Genomic DNA, 12033 nt, shown 5'->3' with positions numbered 1-12033 from the left:
ATCAGAATCAGAATCAGAATCAGGTTTATTGTAGATAAAATAGTGGTACCCAATAATACGCCACATCTGAGTTATTAATTCCCATTAATTGCTAGATTAACTTTGAGTCTTTTAGTCTGGTTTAGTTTTAAATTTATATTTTTCTACAGGCAACACACAATTCAACATATAATTAAATGAGTAATTAATGGGTATTTTCTTTTCTTCTTCTCTAATTATTACCAAAGTAAAGAATCTTCTTAAGAAATTATTGGCAAATGATCTAGAAATTCAACAGTAATGGTGGGGCAAGTGCAGAAATAGCATCATAGACTATAAAGTATAGTCTGTAAAAATAAATAGAAATCTTTAGTTTTAGTCAGAGCCTTCCCCACAGTTGGTTTGGATGGATACATTTCTATACTATTTTTCTGTGTGGTGCATGTGTGTGTGTGTGTGTCAGGGAGGGGGGCCACTCCTGAAAGCATGGGTGCATGGATGTTTGTGTATTTGGGGTTGTGGGGGCCGGGGGATCGAGAGAAGAAGATTGGGGAGTGATTCAATCGCTACACAAATGGATTTGGCTAATAGAAAGAGCCTCTGATCCTGACTGGTGCACAGCTGGAGCTCCCCTAATTGGAGAGGGTGAAGAGTGGAGAAGAGAGTGCAGAGAAAAGAGAAAGGGAGAACATGGCCCTGGAGAAAATGCACCTCTGCTGCAGGCCTTACATTATTGACTCGACGAGGATCATGCCAAACGTTAATACTGGCGGAAAAGGACATACGCCTTGGAAAGGAGGAGGCTCGTCACAGCCCAACGTTCATATTCTCACCTTGAAAAGCAGCTCAGTAAATCTTTGTGTAATCGTCAGTGTTTTAAATATCTAATGAAGGGTGCCACATGAGGAGAAAGTGGCCCACCATCCAACCCACTTCACATCAGCAAGGACCATTAGAGAAATAACTCAGCCTGATAGGTGAAAACAGAAGCCTTATAACCATTTAGCAGCACTGAGCACTCACCACTTTTGATCAGTGAATTGCATTCGACCTTCGTTTTTATGGGACTGGCTGTGAGATAGGTGGAAGTGATAGAGTAGTTCAGGTAGGTATGAAATTAGTTCATTCTTAAATTCTTGAATCGTTTAAAAGAAGTGAAAATAATAAAGAAAGATATGCCATCGCTATTCCCTTTGTGGAAGTGTGAATAGACGAGAGTGCATGCAAAACATCCCAAAAAAAAGAGAGAGCAAAGCTCATCGTTTTGACAGCTACTACAACCACTGTCCAGCAATGAAAGACTGAAAGAGCCCATTATCCTTTACGGTGCTTCACTGATACTCTAGAAAATGGAAAAGCTAAACAGGATCCTTCACAGATTTCACACAGAAGCAAAAGAAAACTAAAGAAAAATAATGTGCGTAACACTTTTTTTCAATCATTACCTAACTCCTAAAATATCCACTTTCATATGTGATCGAATAGGTGACAAGTGCAGCGCTGAATACACAAGTTTTCAGACTGAGAATTCCTGCAGCATGATGATTGTGTTTGTGCCTCCTCAACTGTCCGCACGGTGTTAAAATATAGTGATGATGTCTGTGCCTTACACACAGCGTGCGACAGAGGAAACAGAAAGACCTGCAGGCAGGCACACCCGGGTCAAACCACCTGACTTCAAACACAAAAGGCAAAAAAAATAAATAAATAAAAATAAATGTTTCAAAAAGCTGTGCACAAGGACATGTGATTGTTGCACAGACTTCAGGACCTAACAAGGTCGTCTCTGCAACACAGCTGGATTGAAAGCAGGTCTCAACCTTCAGCCAGACAAAGTTTTTCCAAATGTATGACAAGAATGAATTCTTCTATCTTTGGGAATAAGGTGGAAATGTTATTTTACAGTCTTAAAGAGTGTGTTTTTTCATTATGAATGATAGGCCAACTATTATAGTTATTGTTATTATGAAATATAGGCCAACTGTAGACACATATTTGTATTAGCTAAGTTGTTGTTATGACATTTACACATGATGCCACAGTTTATACATAACATAGAGAATTGTGGGTTGTCTCTGCCAAGGTTATGTTTATATTTGCTATTATCTCAAGAGCTGGAGTGATACATATGTTTTCATTATTTACAATGGGTGATGGTGCAGTAAGACTAACTGGTGTCCATATGTAAGTTTGGGAACATCACGGTGTTATTAAGATGTAGAGAACATTTTCTGTGGACTACACTGTTTTCATTCACAGGACAGATGAATATAATTATCCGGAGGCTTCACTGCTGACCAGGTGGTTTAGGAACGTGGATCGTGGTGGTGGGATGTATGAGTCTTTTCTATGATCTGAAACAAAGGTCAAAATATTTCACCAAAGCGAATCCAGCATTGGACACTCCCAAACTCAATGTGTCAGAGATCCTTCTTTGATCTTGCACAAATGTTTGTGACATGAATATGTGTAATGTTACTGGACATGTGTTGGATTTGGGCTGATCCGTGATTCCAGGTGGTCTCATTATCAAGTCCTACAAGTTTAACAACAACATGCTTAATTTTCCATTGCCCTCCAGAACAACTTGTTTTCTGTCAGCAGGATCACATCATCCATCTGCGCCTTCCAAAACCGTCGCAAATCACTGTTTCAAAAACAAAACATTTCCTGATCTTCCATTGCTATGGTTGATGTTTGGTTACGTTTAGGCACAAAAACAACTTGGTTGGGGTTAAGGGGAAGATCATGGCTTGGGTTAAAATTGATAATTTGTTAAGGTTAGGGGGCATTTGTTGTCACAGTTACAGACCAAGTGGTTAATGTTTTGGAATAACCATGATCATGGTTTAAAAAAAAAACAGCATTGACTGTCAATAGGTAACAGAGAAAAAAAAAAAAAGTCTCTCTGTCGTTGCCCCATCTGTCCATCCCGGCCTTCTCCCTCTGTGGAGCCCTGTAACAACATCACACTATTTCTCAACTTGCTTTAGAGCGATGTCACTTGCATGACACGTGTTGTTTTGGGGGAATTTTCTGGAACATTTAATGTTGTTGTTCTTCTTAGTCCCAACATCATTCATTGAGGGAGCGTTAAAGTTTTGCACATCTGGACAAAAATGTATGAATGTGTGTTTGTCTGCACGTACAAATCAAGAATATGGATGTCTGGAGCGCCTGGGAAAGTGTGTGTGTGTGTGTGTGTGTGTGAGAGAGAGAGAGACAGAGTGTGTGTATTCTAAAAGCAGGGGGTCTCTTCCAATTGCCAAAAACACAAAGAGCTGCTCAGCATGAACACACCAGGGGGGCTCTTAGGAAACCCATCAGCTCACAGGGAGAGGGCAAAGGAAAGACTTGAATATAGGAAATAGGCTGTATAGGAGGGGCGCACACACACACACACACACACACACACACAGATCCTCAAATGACCTGTCTGATGCACTGCTCCATACTAGGTAGAAAATAACATGGGAGGAACCTGACGTGTGGACAAATCTGGGACAAACCTTTATATTCTGATCAAAGTGAAATACAGGCTGAAAAACAGAAAATATGTTTTTGAGCATCTTTCAAACAAGCATAGAGTAAAAAAAAAAAACGGAGTCTACGGAGTCAAGAAACAGATTTTTTACTAGTTGTAAGAGAAGCCCTACACCCCATGCTGGCCCGTAGACAATCCACAGTCTAACATCAACATATTAGTGTACAAACACAGTCAAACTGTCAGATCCTACAGGGACACTCACACACATAGGGAGACCCGCAGACCCTCCCACCGTGTTTCCATTGTAGCAGCCATTGTAACAGTTTTGTCTGAGCCATATGGGCTGGTTTAGGGATGTGGACCCCCGGCAGCTGAGGCTTTGTCCCTGTGTCACAGAGGTCGCTGGGATTGTGTTCCCAGCTAATTCCCTCTTTCAGGGACTGCAGATCAGAGTCTATAATGATCTGGGCGGCCTAGCACAGGGATTACTGCTGCTGCCTCTGACATCAACAGGCTTGTGTTTGTGTGTGTGTGTGTGTAGGTGGTGGGTGGGTTGGGGGTGAGAGAGAGAGAAGGAGATAGAGAGAGATGACATCTTAAGATGAAACAATGTCGCTGCTCCTTAACAACAGGAATCAATTGATTCCCCTCTCACACCAAACCCACCCACCACACTGAAACAGATACACACACACACACACACACACACACACACACGCTCTGAGTTTTCCACCTCATTTCCTTCAATCCAGCTTAGGCAAACATTATTAGCAGAGAAAGTGAAGTCAGTGAAGGGAAAGTAATAGCTTCTTGTGTCTTGACTGACCTCCATTGTCATCATATGGTTTACAAATTACAGAGTACTGTCTGAATATTTTGCCTTACTCCTCCACTGTGGCCGTGTCTCTCTTACCACAACTAATTAATCCGCCGCCATTTAAATGTTATGATCTGTTGTCCCTCATCTGCAATGGAGCTATCTTACATTCAGAAAAATAACAAGTACTCCATTAAGTAAAGATCAAGCATACCATTTTTTACGAGTAATTACTTAAAGTATCAATAGTAAATATATCTATTATGAAGAATAATCCTGTCTGATCATAATCAATATTATTGATATACTAATAATGATGCATTACATTCTGAGAAACATTTGAATATGGTTGACGTCATGATCATTTTATCATTTTTTTTATTTTAGAGCTGAAACAGTTAGTTGCTTGGTCATTTAGTCAATCATCAGAAAATTAATCTGCAACTGTTAACAGTCATAATTCATATGGTCACATTATGTTTTAAAAACTTGTTTTCCATAGTAACTACAGCCCAACCAATACTGAATCGTTACTGGTAAAGGCGAGTAGTAGTAATCAACATATACACCAATAACAATATGTATACAATAAGCTAATATTGTATATATATTAGCTTATATATGGCTAATATATAGCCAATATACTGGCCTGGGTATGTTATCATCACAGCTCGAAATGTAACTATAACTATTCAATAAATGTAACAGAGAAAAAAGTACAATATCTGCCTTTGAAATGTATGTGGGGCAGTAAAGAAGCATTAAATTGAGTTAAACCAATGTAAAAGTATTATAAATACAGAACTTGATCATCTTTGAACATATTTTGCTGTATGACAAGATACAAAAATAACGTGATACAAAGATCAAATTAAATCCCCTCTTTCTCTGGACTTCATGGCTCCAACACAAACTGGAGCATCTCAAGAAGGGAAGCCTGTATTTAAGTTAACAGCTTATTGCACCAAGGGCATATCAGTTAGAGAAAGCTACAGTGCACACTTGCATTCATGTATTTGAACAATGTTGTTGTATTGAATTGTTATAAACAATGCTCTCCAGACAGACACCAAGGAAATGGAAAACCAGCCTGAGTAATCAGATATATGTGCCCTCAAGAAGAGAGATATCTACGTCCTAAATGAAGAGCACTCGCACATGCACAGGCTGAAGATGATGCACCCTACTTTTCATGAAGACCTCCACTGCTTTACAAAGAGTACTTTCAACAAGGCAGCTGAAAACAAAACTTGTTTGCTTTCCCTTATTCCACTTTTAATTTTCTGCTCTCATTTGTTTCCGTAGGCATCTTTCCATATTTTATTCTCTTTCTTCTTTCCCCCGGTGAAAGGGACTTTCATTGAAATTCATGCTCTTGAGGACCGGCACCCATGCAAGGCCAGAAGATAATAGGCCGACCTATTTACCCTGCAGTTTTATTTATCTTTTTTTTCCTCCTCTTACACCCCCACCCCCCACCCCCCTGGCTTTGGATTGATCATGGTCGCTGCGAGATGACAGCTGTCTCCTGTGCATTTGCATTGCAAATGAATTAGAAGAAAAAGAAGTGGAGCTTCAGTGTGTGGAGCCACAGGCCTGCAGTCTGGGCTGGGAGAGCGGATCAGCATCCTGACCAAGTGCTGCCAGGACTCTGTGGGACAACGAACAGCTGTCGTGGAACATGGAGACATCGTTAGCTTTGACAAAACATATTTTCAAGAAGGCTCAATAAGCCTTTTGGTCACATTTTCAATATTATCCTTGATGACGTCATTAAAGTGACCTATGGCCACATTTTTAAAGATTTTCTCTCTCTCTCTCTCTAAGCTCTAAATTTGGGTTGCAACTGAATGTTGCTTTGAAAAGTTGAAGCAGGTTATTTGCGTAGACCACACTTGGAACTACAAATGGAACTACAACGTATGTAGTATAAACAGATGTGCCATAACTGTATGTGTAATTATTTCCCTAGTCATACAAATATTTTGAGTTTGGTGAGGAGTGAGGGTAATTTGGAGAATAGGAAGTGTCATTTGTGTTTTACAAAACAAAAACCAAAATGGCGGAAAATCTAGTTATGTGTGGCCTGTAACAATTTCTTCATCTTCAGTTCAGATCATTTCAAAGAACTTCATTTATCTTGAACAGGCTATTAAAATATATTCAGTGGAGCAAACACACAAATACATATATCTCAATTAAAACACATTATTCTTCCAAAACTCTCGGTTCATGAGTTATTAGCCAAAACACTAAATCTCAATAATTGGCCAAATGGTGACACTGCTATTGATGCCACTGCTAATAGACTGAAGGAAAAATACTAGGAACCCTGTGTACCAAGTATGATGTCTGTAGCATTAAAAGTTTTTGAGATATTTGATAAGAATGTGTTAGTCATCCACATTTTAAATGCTGCTTTTATCACTGCATCTCTGTCATTGTGGCAGTTTGTTTTTAGATTGATGAGGTGACCATTAAGATATTTTTATTATACTGTTTCTGAATGGAAATGAACATAACAAGTTTGTTTTCAGATCTCCACTTATCTGGCATTTGCTAGCTTCATAAGAGGGTCAATCAATACCTAATTATTGATTTTTATTCATAATAGAATGCTGCAAGGACTCTGCACATATTGTACTGAGAGAGCAGCACACAGGTGGAGGGAAATGCATTTACTTTTGCTGGGTGATGAATGCAGCTGTATAAATCAGGATCAATTAACACAATGTATTAAACCCGTCCTTCACGCAGTCATGTATGTTAGTACCCAAGGACAAATCTTATTAATATCACTTCTACAGCGAGGCAGTACAGGTAGGTGATTGTTCCAAGCCCCCACAAAGTATTGTCATGGTAACCAGTGAGCACTTCAGACAAAGCCGCATGTATCCTCATGGAGTGAGAACTCAAACACACACATGCACATGAATGCATGACAGGAGGACAAAAATCACAGAAAAAGAGACAAGGGTAGAGTTGTGAGACTAAAAGTGCACGTGAGAAGTAATTTGCCGTGGATGTTTTACTTGGGTCAGCTCAATGCTTATGTTTTATGTGTGAGGCTTCCAATCAGCATCTGTGGGGGCTTTGTGTAAGTTTTCTCTGCTGCTGTCTTCAGGGCGGATTGGAGGCTGCGGTGAGTCACTATTGGAAAGTGGGGCTAGCTGGTTAGCACGTCAACTTCAGCAACAGTAAAAAAAAAAGATGTGATAGAGACAAGAGTTAACATTGTTTTTTCTTTCCACTACTGGAGACAGCTCTTGGTGAGTAAAGGAATGAAATTTTAAGCTGAACTTGCAACGTTTCTTCCAGACTGGTAAGTAAACAGCTGTTTATGCTAACAATGACTATGTAGCAATAGCGAAAGCTCCTATTAAATCTTTTTTTTGTTGGTTTTGTTTCTTTCTATCCAATCATCTCAAAACCCCCCAGATTAATCCTGGGCCCCTTTACAGGAGGCCGGACCCCATCAGACTGAGCACTTTACCTTTTGATATTTTTGGTACATTCTCCTGGTAATATTTCTGTACTTTCATTTAAGTAAGATTTTCAGTGCAGGACTTTTACTTGTGATAAAGTATTTTTACTTTGCCAAATGCATGTTTTTTATTGAAGAAAAGGATCTGAGTACTTCTTGCATGGCTGTCTATCAGTTACCTGAGAAAGATCAGTGATGTAGCTTCTCTGCTTGAGCCCACCTCAGATTTCACGGGGCCAAAGAGGCGCACAGAGGAAGGACAAGTAAACTGGCTCGGTCCTTTCAAAACGCTAGAGTGGCCATCCTCCCACTGCCAGTCCCTCACACAGAACCACAATTAAATTCTTCGCTCACTCATTCTTCTCCCCTTTTTTTGTCTCTTGAGAAGACACCTCACTTGAGAAACCACTGAGGCTGCTTTTTAAAGGTCCCTGTGTGGCAGGGTGACAGAGGACACCACTCTCTGCCTTTTCTCTCATTTGGAAGGACCGGGTGAAATTGAAAAGGGGGTCCTCAGCTCCCTCCCCGAAGACCCTCTCTACCCGTGCCCCCCCCCCCCCCCCCCCCCCCCCCAACAGTACCCCACCGTCCCCCGTTGCAGCCTGGGTGGACTCCCCTGGTCGGTTCTCAGACCTCCCCTGTCTGTGTGATACCAGCGGTATTGTGAGAGGCTGACAAAGAACAGGAAGCCCGGGGGTCGGCAGGGCAGGCCTGAAGGTCAGCTCAATCAGTCTCTGTATGATGGATGCAGCGCGGGGGCCAGGTCACCTGAAAACGCACCAAACAAGCTTTCCTAATGCATGCTCCCCTGCCCCGTTCTTTTTGCAGCTCCAGCACTCCCTCTCTATGTCTCCCTCTGTCACACATAAACACACATACTGTCACTTTGTTTCAATGGCTATATTTAGTTTTAAAAGATACTGCATGAGGGGTTTTGCAGGTGCACCTAAATTTCTGAAAAATAGTGAGAAAGGGATCATTTAGTTGCATTTTTTTTTTAGCAAACAACAATTTGTAAAATAATTTAACTTACAGAAAGACCTGCATATTGTCAGTGGATCTTCCCTATTTCTCAGATTAACTTGAAGGATTAGGCATAAGTGGAGAAAACTTTCCTCATCCGTAAACTAGATTAGCCATTAAAAACCCCCTTTGAATTATTAGATGGCAATGGCACTAACTAATTACAACAGTGGTTCATAGTAATATTGTAATTCATGTAATGGTATAACCTTCATATAGCTCAGTAAAACCTGAAGAATCAGTTCAGCTAAATCACTAAAAACACAGCTACTCATTTACTTTTCATGTTATTAAGTCATGCAAACAGTTTTGGTTTTATTTGCTCAAAAGCATGAAAAAAATGGCAACGCAGCATTTTCCACAGGAAAATGTAAACAGTGCGGTCTGTCTTAAGTTAGCTGAACATCGTTTCTCCAATGATACATGACTGTCAAGTTTATTAAGTGTAATATTTTGATGTGTTGTGTCACACAAATGATGGAATTATGTTAATAAAAAAACACATGTACATAGAGAGGTTTAGTATGAACTGATGTTTTTTTTTTTTGCTCACTGTAAATGAATAAATACCAGATTAGATGAACAATTAGAGCCTTTCTGATAATTAGCAAGCAAGTTTTGTTAATAAAGCACTTTTCAAAACAGAATATTAGCACAGTATTTACAAAACAAGCAGAATTAATTGTACAACCCACAAAATACGGGGGGAAACAAATCTGACCCAAGAGACACTGTTATAAATGATGAATTATGAGAATATACTGCGGGCATCCCAGCAGCCTCAGCACTGTGTCAGTGGGTGGGAGGAGGTGTGAGTGTGTGTGTGTGTGTGTGTGTGTGTGTGTGTGTGGGAGGGTGTCCACCATCGTCATGGAGACCCCTGTGTGTGGGAAGCAGTCCAAACATGACAGAGCTGAGTTTACTGACTCAAGGTGACTGGGCCGAGGGCACAGCAGCACACAACAGGGGGACAATGGCCGTCCCATTAGTGCTAATGGGGGACACATGTAACAGGATTAGGGTGAGGACACCTGGGGGGGACCACATGGGGAGATGGCACACCCACCCAACCCCAACCCCTCCCATTCCTGTCCCACTCCATCAAACTTGCACAAAACCATGAGTCTGCTGTAGTGGGACGGCCGCCTGCCCACCATGACGTTTTTCAACCTTTCAACCATCCACAGAAAACTGCAGATTACTCCATTACTCCAAGGTTTTTATGATGAGACATTTTTCTGCACTTGGATTTAGGAAACCATTTCAAAACTAGTGAACGGGAAAGGGAAGCCAGATTTTTTTTTTTCTTAGTTTTTAAGAAGTGAACATACTATAAGTTTTCCCCCAGTCTGCATATAAAACATCCATTAACATTCAGTTTCTCCCCTTTGTTTCCCATGAAATCACTTCAGAAGTTGATAAAATCCTCTCATTTCTGTCCGACACTATCATATATATATTCTGTAAAAGCCCGTACCAACTCTTTATGGAAGCCAAATGATGTCTACATGATGTTTACACCACTTGAAATATTCAAACTCAAGGCTTAATATTTGTTACGGCTGCCGTGTTTAATCAAATACAATATTCTAGATGTTGTGTGCATCATTTTATACACATTTGCTTAAAATTCAGCCTGGCGCATTCAGTATATCCGAAAGAAATTAAGAGTTTCTAATCCTTGGGATTAGACGGGAAGTAAAAGTGAAATTAATAAATGAATGTGCAGTGGATGACTTTGGGAAAAGCTGTCTTTTTGTGCTGCATAGCCTGAAATCTGAAAAAACACATGAAAAAAAACCAGCTGGCCTCCAAATATTAACAGTAGATGCTTTTGCTCAAACAGAAAAGCTTCTTCTTCCCCATCACTACCACACTCACCCTCCTCGCAGCAATGTAAATCAAACGGAAATAAATCTGAGACAGAGGTCAATAAATCTCCATTGGTGGACTGTGAATCTGCCCCGTTGGTTCCGCCCCTCCGTCCCTCTCAGCTCATCCCTCATCCCCACTTTTCTGCCTCCCCCTTCTGCAAATTCCTGCACTCTGCCCAAGACGCCCAGTCAATTAATAAGACATTGTCTCCTCCCCTTAGAGCCCCTGCACAAGAGGCCACCCAGGAGCCAGCAGGCCTTCCTTCTAAAGCTGCTTCACTGGTGGCCCCCAGGAATGCCAATCGCTTTGGGAACAGGCAGAACAGGGTAGGAATGGGGGAGGGTGGAGGGGGGTGGGTCAGAGTCTGGGAAGCTGGATAATAGAAACAGCCCCATCATGCTCATGTGCTGGAGCAAGCCAGTCAAAAATTGGAGGGCAACAAAAGGAAATGCGTTCCACTCCCAAGGATCGGAGGCACTTCACCCCTCTACAGTCCAGCCTTAACCCCGGCCAGAGAAGCACACAAGCAAGAAGACACACAAACAGACACACACTGGCTTTTCCATACTTACACTGAGAACACTGCACATTTTCTTCCCGCTGGTTTACACTAAGCTTACCCCTCATCCAAAGCACTGAGCCTAAAATCATGATAGACCTGGCATCCCCATGGCCAAAGGAAGTTAGGATGCTGACCATTTAACCAAAACATCTTTCAAGTCCACATCCTGTCACGTTTTGTTGTCATCTCTCAATCATCTCTCAAACACAGTTCCCCTCTTTGAAGAGCTGATTGCTTGATTTGCAGCTGTATTCTGATTGGTTGACTTGTAGCTGTGCTCTGAATGGTTGATTTGTAGTTCTATTCTGATTTGTTAGCTGGTTTGAAGCTGTATTTTGCCATGTGTGGCTGCGTTCTGATTGGTTGAGAAAAATTGCTACAAATCAGAATAAGGCTACAAATTAACCAATCAGAACGTGGCTGCAAATTGACCATTTCAAATCATGGCTACAAATTAACCAATCAAAAATAAGGCTACAAATTGACCAAATTGAACTCAGCTACGAATCAGAATGCAGCTACAAGTCGACCAATGAGAACAAGGCTGCATATCCGTCTGTCTGTCTGTCCGATGTGATATCTCAGTAACACCTTGAGAGAATTTCTTCAAATTTGGCATAAACATTAAATTGAACTCAAAGATAAACTGATTCCATTTTGGTACAATCAAGCAATCGATGAATCAGCTAATCACTGCAGCTCTAATTTCCTCTTTTAGTAGTTGTGTATGGTCTCACTTTAAAGTGACAAGTATTATATTTTCAACAGGTTTGTGGTGACAGCTGGAGGAAGGCTCTTTCCTTTGT

Source organism: Trachinotus anak, unplaced genomic scaffold (genome assembly GCF_046630095.1).
Source record: "Trachinotus anak isolate AG129_WGS33_773 ecotype Australia unplaced genomic scaffold, CSIRO_AGI_Tana_v1 ptg000015l, whole genome shotgun sequence".
NCBI lineage: Eukaryota > Metazoa > Chordata > Actinopteri > Carangiformes > Carangidae > Trachinotus > Trachinotus anak.
The sequence above is the reverse complement of the archived record's forward strand: the minus strand, read 5'-3'. Positions refer to the sequence as shown.